At 40.2% G+C, this 19,473-nt stretch overlaps 1 protein-coding gene across 1 annotated transcript in view; it reads right to left on the bottom strand.

The window, feature by feature from the left end:
- Positions 1-17,532, bottom strand: part of LOC100653574 (placenta-specific gene 8 protein-like) — a 49,905-nt gene extending 32,373 nt beyond the window's left edge. Inside the window, exon 1 of the mRNA XM_064285646.1 lies at positions 17,429-17,532. The gene's annotated coding sequence lies outside the window, so the exon portion shown is untranslated. The remainder of the gene's footprint in view (positions 1-17,428) is intronic.
- Positions 17,533-19,473: the final 1,941 nt, after the last annotated feature.

The following is a 19,473-nucleotide window of genomic DNA, read 5'->3' as shown; positions in this document are numbered from 1 at the left end:
ATTCTAAGCACTTACATTTTCCTTTTCTTAACTTGTTTGCATGTTTTTCTGAGGGCAGATAACTGCGTTTCAGTCATCTTTGTGTTCCCCAAAGATAGTGGCCTGCACATAGCCTTGAAAATGCTAAAGTGCTCAATACCCGTTTATTTATTCATTTATATCATTGGTTTTCAATCAGGGATGATTCCCCCCCCCCCCCCCAGGGGACATTCGGCATTTTCTGGAGACATTTTTGGTTGTTAAAGGCTGGCAGAGGGGGGGTGCTACTGGCATCTAGTGAGTAGAAGCCAGCAATACTTCTAAATATCTTGCAAGACACAGAACAGCCCCCCCACAACAAAGAACTATTTGGCTCAATAGTGTCAAGGCTGAGAAACTCTGATTCATACCCTCATCTTGTTCTTAAAATTAGTCTCTGATCTTCCTTCCAAGTAAAGCCAAGAGACAACACAAATGTTTAGGAGATTGACCATGTCAATAAGATAAAAAAAACACTGAGGCCTAGAAAGTTTCTTATCTAGGCCCCCCCAGAAAGAGATGACATGTCTTCAAAAAGGAAAAGCTGTTAACAGCATTTCTACCATAAACTGAACAGTGGCTTTCCTGAGCACATTGCTGCTGTTATGTTGCTGGCTGCTGTCAAGTTGACCTCCGACAACTGGGGACCCAGGGAAAGGATAGTTTTGCTCTATACAGTTTTCATTGGTTGATTTTTCAGAAGTGGATTGCCAGACCTTTCTTCCTAGTCTGCTGTCTTAGTTTTGCCAGGCCTTTCTTCCTAGTCTGCTGTCTTAGTTTGGAGGCTCTGCTGAAACCTATTCAGCGTCATAGCAACAGGCAAGTCTTTATTGATAGACAGGTGGTGGCTGTACATGAGGTGCATTAGCCAGGAGTAGAAACTGGGTCTGCCACATGGAGGGCGAGAGTTCTACCATTGAACTACCACTGTCTTTGAGCACATTTCCTTGTTGTTATGTTGTTAGGTGCTATTGAGGGACCCTGACTCATAGCGACCCCATGCGCAATAGAACAAAACACTGCCTGGTCCTACGCCATCCTCACAATTGTATCTATGTTTGAGCCCATTGTTGCAGCCACTGTGTCAATCCATCTCTTTGAAGGTCTTCCTCTTTTTTGCTGACCCTCTACTTTGCCAAACGTGGTGTCTTTCTTCAGGGACTGGTCCCTCCGGATAGCGTGTCCAAAGAGATACAAAGTCTCAATATCCTCGCTTCTAGGGAGCATTCTGGCTGTACTTCGTCAGAGACAGATTTGTTCGTTCTTTCCTAAAGCATGCAAAGATGCAGCACCGGAAGTGCTCACTTGTCTATGCCAAGAAATTGGGAAGACAGCTACCTGGCCAACCAACAGGACCAAAAAACCAAAACCAAACCCAGTGCCGTTGAGTCAATTCCGACATAGCGACCCCATAGAACAGAGTAGAAGTGCCCCATAGTTTCCAAGGAGCACCTGGCAGATTCAAACTACAGACCCTTTGGTTAGCAGTTGTAGCACTTAACCACTACATCACCAGGGTTTCCACCAACAGGAAGAGATCCATATTTATGCTTATTCGCAAGAGAGGTGATCCAACTGAATGCAGAAATTATGGAACAATATCATTAATATCACATGCAAGCAAAATTTTGCTGAAGATCACTCAAAAGTGGCTGCAGCAGTATATCAACAGGAAACTGCCAGAAATTCAAGCTAAATTTAGAAGAGAACGTGAAACAAGAGATGACATTGCTGATATTAGATGGATCCTGGCTGAAAGCAGAGAATACCAGAAAGATGTTTAGCTGTGTTTTATTGACTATGCAAAGGCATTCGACTGTATGGATCATAACAAATTACAGATAACGTTGCAGAGAATGCAAATTCTGGAACACCTAATTGTGCTGATGAGGAATCTGTACATGGATCGAGAGGCAGTTGTTCGAACAGAACAAGGGGATACTGCATGGCTTAAAGTCAGAAAAGGTGTGCACTGTGGTTGTATCCTTTCACCATACCTATTCAGCCTATATGCTGAGCAAATAATCTCAGAAGCTGGACTATCTGAAGAATGGGGCACTAGGATTGGAGGAAGACTCGTTAACAACCTGTGATATGCAGATGACATAACCTTGCTTGCTGAAAAGTGAAGAGGGCTTGAAGCACTTACTGAGGAAGATCAAAGGCTATAGCCTTCAGTATGGGTTACATTTCAACATAAAGAAAACAAAAATCTCACAACTGGACCAATAGACAACATCGTGATAAATGGAGAAAAGATTGAGGTTTTCAAGGATTTCATTTTACTTGGATCCACAATCAACACCAATGGAAGCAGCAGTCAAGAAATCAAAAGACACAGTGCATCAGGCAAATCGGCTGCAAGAGATCTCTTTAAAGTGTTAAAAAGCAAAAATGTCACCTTGAGAACTAAGATGTGCCTGACCCAAGTCATGGTGTTTTCACCTGTCTCATATGCATGTGAAAGCTGGACAAAGAATTAAGGAAGACTGAAGAAGAATCGGTGCCTTTGAATTGTGGTGTTGGAGAAGAATATTGAATATATCATGGACTGCCAAAAGAATGAACAAATCTGTCTTGGAAAAACTACAACCAGAATGCTCCTTAGAACCAAGGATGGTGAGACTATGTCTCACGTATATTGGACATGTTATCAAGAGAGATCAGTCCCTGGAGAAGGACATCATGCTCGGTAAAGTGGAGGGTCAGTGAAAAAGAGGAAGACCCTAAATGAGATGGATTGACACAGTGGCTGCAACAATGGGCTCAAGCATAGCAACAATTGTGAGGATGGTGCAGGACTGGGCAGTGTTTGGTTCTGTTATGCACAGGGTAGCTGTGAGTCAGAAATGACTTGCTGGCACCTAACAACAAGAACGACAAGGCTTAAAGCATACTGTTAGAGTATAATTCACTGCAAACAATCTATGAAAAGCCAACATGATCCTGTCCAAATATCCAACTCTCTGATGATCTGGGATGATTCAGTACTAAAATGCAGATTTAAAAAAAATTGTTTAGAGGTAGAGCCAAGATGGCAGAATAACAAGATACTTCCAGTGAGGCCTCTTACTACAAATACCTGGGGAAAAAAAGGTGAAACTATTATATTTGTGACAAGCTAGGAGCCCTGAACTTCAAAGGTAAAGTTAGAAAACAGACTGAGTGGCAAGGGGAGGGAGAGACTGTTTGAAGTGGGGAGGAGTTACCAGACCTGAATCACTGGATCCCTCAGGCATTATTCCCAGGAGCTGCTATGGCAGGCTGATAGTAGCGTTTGGCCACAGTTTCCTCAAGGAGAAGCAACCAGCCACGCAGCCTACTCATACCTCTGTAACCAGAGAAGAATGGTGCTCTCAGCAAAAGCTAAGTACTTGTGTATATTTTACTGTGCACCCTGCCCCTAAGCCAACTTCAGTGGCTATTGATTTCCCTGGGCCTAAGGTAGGCCCATTTGAGTGCTCTGAGCCATACTCCTGGCCTTGAAGAAGGAATAAATTCACAACAGGGGGAAAAGATAATTTGCCACTAACCTGGGGAGCTCAGGACAGAAGCGGCTCCTGTCCAGGCATAAATCATCCATGGACTTTGAGTACCTTTCCCCCTGCACGGAACTATGTGGGCCTATTTCAGGAGAATAGGCCCTTGTTGGCAGACTGTAACAGTTTCAGCTGTGCGGTGGAGAGGGGGGTGTTTGCTATTTGACATCGCTTTGCCTATTAAAAAAGGGTCCTCCCCTAACCGCATCAGGGGCCTAAGGACTGGTGGCTCCAGTCGGGTCACCCAGCCACCCATGACAGGGGTTCAAGGATAACTGGTACCTCCCAGTCCTTACAACCAAAAGCATTGGGTGCCCATGGTCCATCTGCAGAACCCACCCACCTGTAAGCTCTAGGGAACAGGGACAGGCTTTCTGCAAAGACACTAAGGGGATGGTTCTCAGCCTCCTGCCTTGTTCAGAGCATGTCCCCATGCTGGAACCAGATACTGGTACCTACACCAAACACCCCTGCCCCTCTAAGACTGTAGGACAGAGCCTGTACCACATACTTGATGACCAGCTACCTAGACACCTGAGCTGAATCCACACAAGAAAAGTAAATGGACTCTTAAGCTTATATACCTGATAACAGCTCTAGCCATCTGGTGACAGGATGTCAGAGCTCCAAAGGTGAAAATAATCAAGCTAGCTCACTCAAGCAACCCATTTGGGCATATCAAAACAAAATAAAGCAAGAAGCAAGGACAGAGTAAGCAAACATAAAATAAACTAATACAATAACTTATAGATGGCTCAGAGACAACAGTCAATATCAAACCACATAAAGAAACAGGCCATGATTGCTTTGACAAGCTCTCAAAACAAGGAATAAAGGAATCTGCTGGATGAAGGTGCCTTCCTGGAATTACCAGGTGCAGAATATAAAAGATTAATATGCAGAACTCTTCAAAACATCAGGAAAGAGATCAGGCAATACACAGAATAAGCCAAGGAACACACAGATCGAGCAGTTGAAGAAATTAAAAAGGTTATTCAAGAACATAATGAAAAATTTAATAAGCTGCAAGAATCCCTAGAGAGACAGCAATCAGAAATTCAGGAGATTAACAATAAAATTACAGAAGTAGACAACTCAATAGAAAGTCAGAGGAGCAGAATTGAGCAAGTGGAAAGCAGAATTGGTGAGACTGAAGATAAAGCACTTGGCACCAATATAGTTGAAGAAAAATCAGACAAAAGAATTAAACAAATGAAGAAACCTTAAGAATCATGTGGGACTCTATCAAGAGAAATAACCTACAAGTGATTGGAGTACCAGAACAGGGAGAGATAACAGAAAATTCAGAGAGAATTGTTGAAGATTTTTTGGCAGAAAACTTCCCTGATATCGTGGAAGATGACAAGATTTCTATCCAAGATGCTCATCGAAATCCACATAAGGTAGATTTTAGAGGAAAGTCACCCAGACATATTATAATCAAACTTGCTAAACCCAAAGATGAAGAGAGAATTTTGAGAACAGCTAGCGATAAACAAAAAGTCACTACAAAGGAGAGTCAATTAGAATAAGCTCGGGCTACTCAGCAGAAACCATGCAGGCAAGAAGGTGATGGGATGACTTCCATAAAACATTGAAGGAAAAATTGCCAGCCAAGAATCATATATCCAGCAAAACTGTATCTCAAATATGAAGATGAAATTAGGACATTTCCAGATAAACAGAAGTTTAGGGAATTTGTAAAAACCAAGCCAAAAATACAAGAAATACCAAAGGGAGTTCTTTGGTTAGAAAATCAGTAATATCAGGTATCAATCCAAGACTAAAACACTGGACAAAGCAATCAGATGTCAACACAGACAGGGAAATCACAAAAATAAATCAAGATAAAAAAAAATTTCAAAACAGGGAAACAATGATGTTATTATGTAAAATAAGACACCATTAAAACAATAAAGAGGGACTAAGAAATGTAGTCATATATCTTTTACACGGAGAGGAAGACAAGGCAATATAAAGAAATAAAAGTTAGGTTTAAACTTAGAAAAATAGGGGTAAATAATAAGGTAACCACAAAGGAGACAAACTATCCTACTCATCAAAATAAAGTACGAGAAAAAAATAGAGACTAAGCAGAAACAAAATCAACAACAAATAAGAGGAAAAGACAATACATAAAGATAAACTACTCAGCACAAAAAATTAAGTGGGAAAAAGAAACTGTCAACAACACACAAAATGACAGCACTAAACTCATACCTATCCATAATTACGCTGAATGTAAATGGACTAAATGCACCAATGAAGAGACAGAGAGTGGCAGAATGGATAAAAAGACACAATCCGTCTATATGCTGCCTACAAGAGACACACCTTAGACTTAGAGACACAAACAAACTAAAACTCAAAGGATGGGAAAAAAAAAAAATCAAGCAAACAACAATCAAAAAAGAGCAGGAGTGGCAATATTAATTCCTGACAAAGTAGACTTTAACATTAAATCTGCCACAAAGAATAAAGAAGGACACTACATAATGATTAAAGGGACGATATACCAGGAGGATATAACCATATTAAATATTTATGCACCCAGTGACAGGGCTACAAGATACATAAAGCAAACTCTAACAGCACTGAAAAGTGAGATAGGCAGGTCCACCATTATAGTAGGAGGTTTCAACACACCACTTTCAGTGAAGGACAGGACACGCAGAAAGAAGCTCAATAAAGACACAGAAGATCTAAATGCCACAATCAACCAAATCAACCTAATAGATATAAACAGAACACTCCACCCAACAGCAGCCAAGTATACTTTCTTTTCTAGTGCACATGGAACATTCTCTAGAATAGACCAGATATTATTAGATCATAAAGCAAGCCTTAGCAGAATCCAAAACATCAAAATATTACAAAGCATCTTCTCTGATCATAAGACCATAAAGGTAGAAATCAATAACAAAAAAATCAGGGGAAAAGAAATCAAACACCTGGAAACTGAACAATACTCTGCTCAAAAAAGACTGGGTTATAGAAGACATTAAGGATGGAATAAAGAAATTCATAGAATCCAATGAGAATGAAAACACTTCCTATCAGAACCTTTGGGACACAATGAAAGCAGTGCTTGGAGGTCAGTTTATGTCAATGAATGCACACATACAAAAAGAAGAAATGGCCAAAACCAAGGAATTATCCCTATAATTTGAACAAATAGAAAGAGAGCAACAAAATAAACTCTCAGGCACTAGAAGAAAGCAAATAATAAAAATAAGAGCTGAACTAAATGAAATAGAAAACAGAAAAAACAGCTGAAAGAGTTAACAAGACCAAAAGCTGATTCTTTGAAAAAATTAACAAAATTGATAAACCGTTGGCCAAACTGACAAAAGAAAAACAGGAGAGGAAGAAAATAACCCGAATAAGAAATGAGATGGGCGGTATTACAACAGACCCAACTGAAATTAGAAGAATCATATCAGGTTACTACAAAAAATTGTACTCTAACAAATTTGAAAACCTAGAAGAAATGGTTGAATTCCTAGAAACACACTGCCTACCTAGGCCAACACAAACAGAGGTAGAACAACTAAATAGACCCACAACAAAAGAAGAGATTGAAAAGGTAATCAAAAACTCCCAACAGAAAAAGCCGTGGCCCAGACGGCTTCACTGCAGAGTTGTACCAAACTTTCAGAGAAGAGTTACACCACTACTACTGAAGTTATTTCAGAGCATAGAAAAGGATAGAATATTCCCAAACTCATTCTATGAAGCTAGCATATCCCTAATACCAAAGCCAGGTAAAGACTTTACAAAAAAAAGAAAATTACAGACCTATATCCCTCATGAACTTAGATGCAAAAATCCTCAACAAAATTCTAGCCAATAGAATTCAACAACATATCAAAAAAAAAATAATAAATAATTCACCATGACCCATTGAAATTCATACCAGGTATGCAGGAATGGTTCACCATTAGAAAAACAATTAATGTAACCCATCATATAGATAAAAGAAAACACAAGAACCACATGATCTTATCAATTGATGGAGAAAAGGCATTTGACAAAGTTCACGATAAAAATTCTCAGCAAAATAGGAATAGAAGGAAAATTCCTCAACATAATAAAGGGCGTTTATACAAAGCCAACAGCCAACATCATCCTAAATGGAGAGGGCCTGAAAGCATTCCCCTTGAGATCGGGAACCAGACAAGAATGCGTATCATCATCACTCTTATTCAACATTGTGCTGGAGGTCCTAGCTAGAGCAATTAGGCTAGATAAAGAAATAAAGGGCATCCAGATTGGTAAGGAAGAAGCAAAAGTATCTCTATTTGCAGATGACATGACCTTATACACAGAAAACCCTAAAGAATCCTCAAAAAATCTACTGAAACTAATTGAAGAGTTCAGCAGAGTATCAAGATACAAGATAAACGTACAAAAATCAGGTGGATTCCTCTACACCAACAAAAAGAACATAATCAATGCCATTTACAGTAGCCCCCAAGAAGATAAAATACTTAGGAATAAATCTTACCAGAGACTTAAAAGACCTATACAAAGAAAACTACAAGACGCTACGGCAAGAAACCAAGAGACATCTACATAAGTGGAAAAACATACCTTGCTCATGGGTAGGAAGACTTAATATTGTAAAAATGTCTATTCTACCAAAAGCCATCTATAGATACAATGCAATTCTGATCCAAATTCCGTCAATATTTTTAAACAAGAAGGAGAAACAAATCACCAACTTCATATGGAAGGGAAAGAGGCCCTGGATAAGTAAAGCATTACTGAAAAATAAGAACAAAGTGGAAGCCTCACTCTACCTAATTTTAGAACCTATTATACCTCCACAGTAGTCAAAACAGCCTAGTACTGGTACAACAACAGATACATAGACAAATGGAACAGAATTGAGAATCCATACAAAAATCCATCCATGTATGAGCTGCTGATATTTGACAAAGGCCCAAAGTCAGTTAAGTGGGGAAAAGATAGTCTTTTTAACAAATGGTTCTGGCATAACTGGATATCCATCTGCAAAAAAAATGAAACAAGATCCATACTTCACATCATGCACAAAAACGAACTCAAAATGGATCAAAGACCTAAATATAAAATCTAAAACAATAAAGATCATGGAAGAAAAACTAGGGACAATGCTGGGAGCCCTAATACATGACATAAACAGTATACAAAACATTACTAACAATGCAGAAGAGAAACCAGATAACTGGGAGCTCCTAAAAATCAAACACCTATGCTCATCCAAAGACTTCAGCAAAAGAGTGAAAATACTACCTACAGACTGGGAAAAAGTTTTTAGCTATGACACTTCCGATCACCATCTGATCTCTAAAATCTACATGATACTGCAAAAACTCAACTACAGAAAGACAAATAACCCAATTAAAAAAATGGGCGTAACGAGCGGCCATCTAAGATGCATCAATTGGTCTCAACCCACCTGGATCAAAGGAGAATGAAGAACACCAAGGTCACACGATAACTATGAGCCCAAGAGACAGAAAGGGCCACATGAACCAGAGACTTACATCATCCTGAGACCAGAAGAACTAGATGGTGCCCAGCCACAACTGATGACTGCCCTGACAGGGAGCACAACAGAGAACCCCTGAGGGAGCAGGAGATCAGTGGGATGCAGACCCCAAATTCTCATAAAAAGACCAGACTTAATGGTCTGACTGAGACTAGAGGAATCCCTGCAGTCATGGTCCCCAAACCTTCTATTGGCCCAGGACAGGAACCATTCCTGAAGACAACTCATCAGACATGGAAGGGACTGGACAATGGGTTGGAGAGAGATGCTGATGAAGAGTGAACTACTTGTATCAGGTGGCCACTTGAGACTGTGTTGGCATCTCCTGTCTGGAGGGGAGATGGTAGGGTAGAGAGGGTTAGAAACTGGCAAAACGGTCACGAAAGGAGGGACTGGAAGGAGGGAGCAGGCAGACTCATTAGGGGGAGAGTAAGTGGGAGTATGGAGTAAGGTGTATATAGGCTTATATGTGACAGACTGACTTGATTAGTAAACTTTCACTTAAAGCAAAATAAAAATTATTTTAAAAAAATGGGCAAATGATATGAACAGGCACTTCAGTAAAGAAGACATTTAGGTAGCTAACAGAAACATGAGGAAATGCTCAGGATCATCAACCATTAGAGAAATGCAAATCAAAACTACATTGAGATTCAATCTCACTCCAACAAGGCTGGCATTAATCCATAAAACACAAAGTAATAAATGTTGGAGAGGTTGTGGAGAGACTGGAATACTGCTGGTGGGAATGTATGAATCTACTAGATGGCAATGGGTTGTTTTTTTGTGTGTGTGTGGGAATGTAAAATGGTACAACCATTTTGGAAATTGATTTGATGCTTCCTTAAAAAGCTAGAAATAGAACTACCATATGATCCAGCAATCCCACTCCTTGGAATATATCCTAGAGAAATAAGAGCCTTTACGCAAACAGATGTATGCACACCCATGTTCATTGCAGCACTGTTTGCAATAGCAAAAAGATGGAAGCAAACAAGGTGCCCACCAGTGGATGAATGGATAAATAAATTATGGTATATTCAAACAATGGAATACTACGCATCAATAAAGAACAATGATGAATCCATGAAACATTTCATAACATGGAAGAACCTGGAAGGCATTATGCTGAGTGAAATTACTCAGTTGCAAAAGGACAAATATTGTATAAAGACCATTATTATAAGAACTCAAGAAATAGTTTAAACAGAGAAGAAAAGATTCTTTGATGGTTACAAGAGGGGGAGGGAGGGAGGCAGGGAGAGGGGTTTTCACTAATTAGATAGTGGATAAGAACTATTTCAGGTGAAGGGAAAGACAACGCACAATATAGGAGAGGTCAGCACAACTAGACTAAACAAAAACAAAGAAGTTTCCTGAATAAACTGAATGCTTCAAAGGGCAGTGTAGCAAGGGCGGGGGTTTGCGGACCATGGTTTCAGGGGGACATCTAAGTCAATTGGCATAATAAAATCTATTAAGAAAACATTCTGCATCCCACTTTGGAGAGCAGTGTCTGGGGTCTTAAATGTCAGCAAGCGGACATCTACGATGCATTGATTGGTCTCAACCCACCTGGAGTAAAACAGAATGAAAAACACCAAAGACACAAGGTAATTATGAGTCCAAGAGACAGAAAGGGTCACATAAACCAGAGACTACTTTATCCTGAGACCAGAAGAACTAGATGGTGCTTGGCTACAACCGATGACTGCCCTGACAGGAAACACAACAGAGAACCCCTGAGGGGGCAGGACAGCCGTGGGATGCAGACCCCAAATCTCGTAAAAAGACCAGACTTAATGGTCTGGCTGAGAGTAGAAGGACCTCAGAGGTCATGGTCCCCAGACCTTCTGTTAGCCCAAGACAGGAATCATTCCCAAAGCCAACTCTTTAGACAGGGATTGGACTGGACTATGGGATAGAAAATGATACTGGTGGAGAATGAGCTTCTTGGATCAAGTAGACCCGTGAGACTATGTTGGCATCTCCTGTCTGAAGGGGGGATGAGAGGGTAGAGGGGATCAGAAGCTGGCTGAAGGGTCAGGAAAAGAGAGAATGGAGGGAAGGAGTATGCCGTCTTGTTAGGGAGAGAGCAATTAGGAGTGTATAGCAAGATGTTTATAAATTTTTGTATGAGAGTCTGATTTGATTTGTAAATTTTCACTTAAAGCTCAATAAAAATTAAAAAGAAAATTGTTTAGAGGAACACATGGATACATATTCTTTGACAATATGCATAGCATTTTCACCGGTGAGGTTAAGAGTTGGGCAGCAGTGAAATGGAGTTATATATCTTTGGCAAGAGTCAGAGTTCAGATTCCCAACTAGGGATACTCATACATGGGAACAGGCATGCATAAAAGGCACACGCATTGTGTTAAAAATTGAGAACGGCAACTAGGACACACACCTGAACAGAGGCTGCCCTAGTGCATTATAAAGGTATACTACTTGGAAAGCCTGTGTCAGAAAACATTTCTGAAACTGCTTGAACAAGTGACCATATGGCTAATCAGTCCCAAAGCTCTACAACACTGAGCCTATGACAATAAAAGAATGCTGTAAAACACCATGGAACCTAATTTAACTTCCTGGTCAATTCTGTAGAGGAAAAAGAATTGCCATATAGAACCCTAGACGAGGTAAGGAGATGACCTTTAAATAAATACCAGCTACATGGCCCCATTGTCAGAGATTTGGATTCATATGGTCTGGGTGGAGGGGTGAGGGGCCCTGAACTGGTATTTGTAATGCTTCCCAGGTAATTCCAGGGTGCAGCAAGAATTTGCTCACTCTATTAAAGCCAAAACACCGAACAAGCCAGTTACTGTTGAGTCGATTCCCACTCACAGTGACCCCATGTGTGTCAGGGTAGAATTGTGCTCCATAGGGTTTTAAGTGACTGAGTTTTTGGAAGTAGATCATCAGGGTTTTTTTCTGAGGTACCTCTGAGTGGACTCAAAACTCCAAACTTTCAGTTAGCAGCCCAGCACATTTACTGTTTGCACCACCTGGGAAATTCATCGACATGATTTGGGCAGTGAAGTAGTCCATGTTAAGCCTTTTACACAACAATGTACCATGTTTTCCCTATAATTTCATATTTTCCTTGTCACTTAAAGTTTCATAATAAAAAAGAAGTTTCATCAAAAAAAAAAAAGTTTCATCATAGGCATGTATAATTAAAACATTTAAGCCAAAATAACATGCCCAGTGCAGAAAATTTTAAAATTGCAAAAATGTCACTGGAAAAAAAAAATCACCACCAATTCCCCAATACAAAGCTAACCACTATTGACATTTTTTATGTATATCCTTCCATTTAATCCATTTATAAAAAATAATTCGTTCACAGGACCACTTCTCATTGAGGCTACTCCCAACCCTGGCAATAAAACCATGTCTCCTGCTTCTCTTTCTGTTTGCTACACCTGGGGAGCAAGGATTCAGCTCTTTCAGAAGTGGTGTTCAACATTATGCTATGGCTTAAAATGATTATCTGAGCAGCTGAGACCCCTACCATGTCTCTTGAGTTGGTATGAAGGGGCAGAGTCTATCTATCAAACTAGGAATCCAGTTCAAACCCGTACAGCTTGTCCCACAATGTATTTCTGTCTGCAGAATCAAAGGCAGAAATACTTTTTGTTGCATGAATGAATTTGAGTTACCTTAAAACTCCCAAAACATACGAAGATATCCTGAAAGACCTCAACTAAAATCAGATGCCTTACTTATCACCCAGTTGCCACAGAGTCGACTCCAACTTACGGCAAGCTCTTATGTGTCAGAGTAGAACTGCGCTCCACAGGGTTTTCAATGGCTGATTTCTTGGAAGTAGATCACCAGGCCATTCTTCTAAAGCACCTCCGGGTGGACTCAAACTTCCAGCCTTTTGGTTAGCAGCCAAGCACATTAATTGTTTGCACCACCTAGGAACTCCACTTGGTCCTGCTCTCGACCCTATTTCTTTCTTTCTTTTTTTGATTTATTGTGCTTTAGGTGAAAGTTTATAGCTCAAATTAATTTCTCATACAAAAAATCATAAACATATTGTTACATCATCCTAATTGCAATCCCTATAATGGGACAACACACTCCCCCTTTCTGCCCCAGGTCTCCTGTGTCCATTCAATTAGCTCCTTCTGCCTTCTCATCCTGCCTCTGGACCGGAGCTGCCCATTTAGTCTCATGTATATACTATCTACTTGAACTGGAATTGACTTGAGGGCACTGAGTTTGGTTTTTTTTTTTTTTTTTTGGTATCTACTTGAACTAAGAAGCACACTCTTTATGGATATTATTTTATGTTTTATAGTCCAGTCTAATGCTTGTTTGAAGAGTTGGCTTCAGGAATGGTTTTAGTTCTGGGTTAACAGGGAGTCCCGAGGACCATGTCTTCGGGGGTTCCTCTAGTCTCAGTTAGACCATTAAGTCTGGTCTTTTTATGTGAATTTTTGAGTTTCTGGACCCTATTTCTATTAACCAGTTTGAGCTGTCCTTAATGGGATCAGACAAAGGAGAAGAGGGTACCACCAGCTCCTGGAATTGCAGAGGGCTTCATTCTAATCACATTTGTATGTTTGCAGGTCAGCAGACCTTTGGACATCTCAGGTTTAACATCCTGGATAAAAGAACCAAAAGACCTATGAAGTGCATGATTGTACTTTTAAATCTTGCTGAGACTCAAATTTGAATTGGAATTACCTGTCCTTCATAGTCATGTGGACTGGAGAAGGTCAATCAGTAACTGCATGGGCATTTGTACAAAACATCTCAAAGGGACTTGGCTGTGGTAAATAGTCAACTTTGCTAAAGGATTTTAACTTTTGTTTGGTTGTGAAGGGAGAGAAGGAAAAATAACTTCCCCCAAAATGCTAACTCCTTCTATTTGTGATGGAAGTAAAAAGGTCTGAGATAGTGCTGATCCTTAGCCATAGAGCAGATAATAAACACTTAACAGAATGTTGAATTTGGGTGCTGTCTGTAATCCATGACTTGAGCAAGTCTCATACAATATTTTGTAATTTCAGTGAGTGCTCTATTTAGTACAAATGGGTCTCAAAACTTTAGTGAAATACAATTACCTTGTGGTGTTCATACGAACCCAAGAAACATTTAAATATTGACAGAAACTTAATCCAGGAAAAAGGCAGCAGCCTGTGCAAATACTTGATCAAGAAATATTTCTTATTCCTAGAAGCTTCCTGGAGCATTGACGGGTGAGTGGTAGAATTTTTTCTTCCATGTGGAAGATTCAGATTCAATTTCCAGTTAATGTACCTCAGGTACAGCCACCACCCGGCTGTCATTGAAGGCTCAGGTGTTGCTATGATGCTGAACAGGTTTCAGCAGAGCTTCCAGACTAAGACATACTAGAAAGAAAGGCCTGACAATCTACTTCTGAAAAACCAGTGAATGAAAACTCGATGGGTCACAATAGTCCTATCCCCAACTGATCGGGGGGATGGTGCAGGACTGGGCAGCATTTCACTCCATTGTGCGTAGGGTCCCCATGAGTCAGGACTAACTCAATGGCAGCTGATAACAACAACAGTGACAAAAGCCTCCAGATGTATTCTTCGAGAACATCACATATGCTCCAAAAGGAAAAAGGAGACCCTTAAATTCACACAAATTTGTCTCCATTTTCATTCCCTCAAGTAAAATATTATAAAGTTTCAATGCTCAGTTCTTAAAAGCTAATTTTTTAATAAAACTAATGATGGAAAGGGTGGCCCTTGTAGTTCCTGCTCGGTGCTGAGGGCTTCCTCTAAAACAAACAAACAAACATGTTGCCATCTAGTCGATTCCAATTCATGGCGACCCTGTAGGACAGAGTAGAACTGCCCCACAGGGTTTCCAAGGAGCGGCTGGTAGATTGTACTGCCAACGTTTTGGTTAGCAGCCATAGCCCTTGACCACTACACTACCAGGTCTCTAGGGCTTCCTCTACATTTTGGTAATCCCTGTGTTCCAGCACTTAGCCTTGTACTTAGGGCTGGATTTCCCAGGACAGGACAGCAGCCAACAACAACAAACTAAGCTCATGCTTAAGGCACCAACAAAACAGCAGAATAAAATAAAAGAAAAATTTGGAAAGATGATTAGCCTCCACAATCAATGTAATTATTGAGGAAAATCCTTGAGGAGTGTGGATGGGTGGCATACCACATATACATATATATTTTTTTAATTTTATTTTGCTTTAGGTGAAAGTTTACAGAGCAAATTAGCTCCTCCTTCGAAAGTTTATACACAAATTGTTTCGTGACATTGGCTGCAATCCTTGTAATGTGTCAGCACTTTCCCCTTTTTCACCCCAGGTTCCCAGTTTCCATTAGTCCAGTTTTCCTGTCCCTTCCTGCCTTCTTGTCATACCATACATTTTTTTCAGGCCTCTGAAAGTTTCTGTCTGGTCCTGGTTGAATTTTAAGCTCATCAGTTGTTTTCAGGTCCTTTTCCTCATCTGAGCTTCCCAGGTACTGGCCATTCATCCTTTCAACCTAACACAGTGTACGGAGCAGTCGGATACTTGGATGCTCACTTCGGTGCTCGATAAGTGTTTAAAAAAAAAATAAGTGAATGAACAAATGTATGAAGACAGATAGAGTAGCTTTCACACACATACAATTTTGGGGTCTTTAGAGTAAACGACTAGACATCAGAAACACCACCCCCTACCTCCACTTCCCTTTTATGCAGGACCCTTGAGATGTATTTGCTTTAGGCACCTTGGAAGTAAAAAAAAGAGGGAGGAAAAAAAGCTTTTCTTTTCTCCTTTCTTTACATTTTGCAAATGAGAAAGACTAATTATTCCCTCAACATTGTAAAATATGGAAAGCTGCTTTGGTAATATTGCTGATGATAACAAAACTACAAATCAGGAAAGGTAACAGGGAGCCAGATCATAATGAATTTTAAAAAATTATTCTTGGCATATATTATGGATTGAATTGTGTCTCCCTAAAATATGTGTTGTAAATCCTAACCTCTGTGCTTGTGGTTATAATCCCATTTGGAAGGGGTTGTCTTTGTTACGTTAGTGAGGCAGAATTGATGCGGGGTGTATTTTGAGTCAACCTGATATAAAAAAAAAAATTTTTTTTTTTTTATATAGAGGAGATTAAATGCAAGCTGGCAAGGCAAGATAGGGGAAGACAGATGCCAAGCCAGTGAAGGTTGCCCAGGAGAATAAACTCAAAGAGACAAGGACTTTCCTCCAGAGCTGCCAGAGAGACAAAGCCTTCCTTTAGAGCTGGCACTCTGAATTCGGACTTCTAGCCTCCTAAACTGTGAAAAAATAAATTTCTGTTGTTAAAGCCATCTACCTGTGGTATTCCTGTTAAAGCACCACTAGATAAATAAGACAGCATATAAAACAGAGACTTTTAGAATTAACTTCTGACAATAAAGGAATAATAGACTGAGAACTAAGTACCTTGAAATGACTGAAATATAAATCCTGTCCCATTCCAGCAACTAATATCAATAACAGGTCTTGAAACCGATAATAAAATAAGAGAGAAACTTTCCAAAAGGAATTTAGAATGCCCTGTTTAAACACACCAGACTCCAGTAGTGATACAGTGATTTCTTCTTCAATGATTAAGAAAACTTTATGTCTTTTAGGAAAAAAAAAAAATCTTCTAGAAGCACATTTTTAAGATGTCACAGTAATAACAAGCTCCTAAGAATCCCTACTACCATCTTTAGTTAAAAGACAACTTCAGGTTGCAGACATGTGTTTTCAGGATTCACCTAGGCAAATGATCAACACCTACCACTCAATTCTTCCTTGGCTTGTGCTAGTTACATGGTAAGATTTTATATAAGGAGCCCTGGTGGTATAGTGGTTTCAGTGCTTGGCTGCTAACTGGAAGGTCAGTGGCTCAAACCTACCAGCTCCTCCACGGAAGAAAGATGCGGCAGTCTGCTTCTGTAAAGATTACAGCCTTGGAAACCCTATGGGGCAGTTCTACTCTGTCCTATAGGATCACTATGAATCAGAAATGAGCTGATGGCAGTGGGGTTTTTTTTTTTTTTCCTTTTAACAGTTTATTACATTTTCTTACTATGATAATATATAACATAAAATTTGCCATTTTAAGTATATGAATCAATGGTGTTAATTATATTCACACAATTGTGTGCAACCATTACCACTACTTGTTTCCAAAACTTTTCCATCACCCCAAACAGAAACTCTACTCATTAAGCATTAACTCCTTATTGTTATTTTTTTAATAGAAGTTTTTCTTTTTTGAAAGAAGAAGTAAGAGAAAGACAAAAGGTTTCCAGCACTGAGAGGCGCTTTGTATTACAAAACACTTACCGCTCTCAGGTTAACTACAGTGGTCCACACTCCAAGAGCAACTAGGAGAAGCACAGCCAGGGAGGGAAAGGAGCACTGAACTGCTTTGCTGTTGCAATGACCAAATATATTTCCTAGAGCTGTAATCAGCAAGGGTGGAGTTGGAGGTGGGACCGGAGGAGAAACAGAAAAAATTCTTGCCTTTGCTGAATTCACAATTGCCTCTAGAGTCAATATTTTTCTATTTAAGCGAGTGGACAATGTTTTTTTATCTCATTTGTCTTATGTGACATTTCCCCGACAACATTGTTCCCTTAGAAGCATGATTTACTAATGGTTGTACAACCACTCACACTTTATGAAGGTTCAAGCTTTGTTAATTTATTTGCTGTGTTGTTAGGTGTCGTCAAGTCAGTTCTGATCCATAGTGATCCCATGAACAACAGAATGAAGTACTGCCCAGTCCCAGGCCATCCTCACAATTGTTGCTATGTTTGAGCCCATTGTTGCAGCCATTGTGTCAATCCATCTCATTTTATTGATATTTGCAGCTGTTTCTTCTCATTTTGAGTTGTGCCACATCAGCAAATGAAGGTCCTGAAAACTTTACTCCATCCAAGTCATTAAAGTCGCCTCTACTTTGAGGAGGCTGCTCTTCCCTAGTCGTATCTTGAGTGCCTTCCAACCAGTGCTACATCAGACAATGTTCTCTGCTTTCCATAATATTTTCACTGGCCAATTTTTTCAGAAGAAGATTGTTAGGTCCTTCTTCCCAATCTGTCTTAGCCTGGGACTCCACTGAAATAGTCCACCATGGGTCACCCTGCTGGTATTCGAAATACTGGTGACATAGCTTCCAGTATCACAGCAACACACAAGCCACCACAGTACAACAAACTGACAGATGAGTGGTGGTGTGTTTATTTAGGATTCCTATTTTTTTTTTATAATTCATTTTGGAAACCCTACCGGCATAGTGGTTAAAAGCTATGGCTGCTAACCAAAAGATCGGTGCTCCTTAGAAACCCTATGTGGCAGTTCTACCCTGTCCTATAGGGTCGCTATGAGTTAGAATCGACTCGGTGGCAACGGATTTGGTCTGGTTTTTGGTATAATTCATTTAGGGGACAGTGGTGGTTCAGTGGTAGAATCCTTACCTGCCGTTTGGAAGGCCCGGGTTCCTTTGACTCCTGGCCAGTGCACCTCATGCACAGCTACCACCAGTCTGTCAGTGAATGCTTGCACGTTGCTATGATGCTGAGCAGATTTCATCCGGGTTTCCAGACTAAAGCAGATTAGGAAGAAAGGCCTGGCTTCCAAAAATCAGCCAATGAAAACCCTATGGATCACAATAGTCTGATCCAAAACTGATGATGGGATGGCACAGGACCAGGGCAGAATGGGGCAGTGTTTCATGCCATTGCACATGGGGTCATCATGAGTTGGGGCCAACTTGATGACAGCTAACAACAAAATTCATGTATTTTAGGCTTGATGACAACTAACAACACAAAACTCATTTATGTTCAAGCATTTAAGGCTCTTGAAACGTGTTTAAAAAACAAATAAGGCAGCTGGTCTTAGGTCTTAAAAATGCTAAAGAGTTTTCAAACTTCCTTTCTGCCAGGTTATTGGGCCTCATGTTCCAAGTTTAAGAGCTCTATCATGTAGACAAGGAAGACATTGAAGGGTTGGGAGCAGAGCAGGGAAATGGTCAGCGGTGCTATGGAGCCATTGACCAGGCAGCAGGGTGGAGCCTGGGTTCCGGAAGGGTGAGGCTGACATTAGAGAGTGCAGGGGCAGTTTCATAGAGTATGAAAGATGCAAAAGGTCAGAGCAGGGATGGAAGGAGAGAGGGTGGATTTAAGAGAAAATCTAAGAGGTGGCCATTCTTAAAAATTAGGTGGAGGAGTGAGAAAGGGAATGAATCATGTAGTGAATCATTAGATATGTACCTAGATACACAATACTGGGACATATAAAAACCTGAGTTGTCTCAGGAGTTGATAACTAAAACTTTGTTAGTTTAGCAGAGATTAAAATGTCCTCCAATCCTATTGGTGTGA

The sequence above is a fragment of the Loxodonta africana genome, chromosome 5, assembly GCF_030014295.1.
Source record: "Loxodonta africana isolate mLoxAfr1 chromosome 5, mLoxAfr1.hap2, whole genome shotgun sequence".
NCBI classification, from domain to species: Eukaryota; Metazoa; Chordata; class Mammalia; order Proboscidea; family Elephantidae; genus Loxodonta; species Loxodonta africana.
This window is presented reverse-complemented; position numbering and strand designations above follow the sequence as displayed.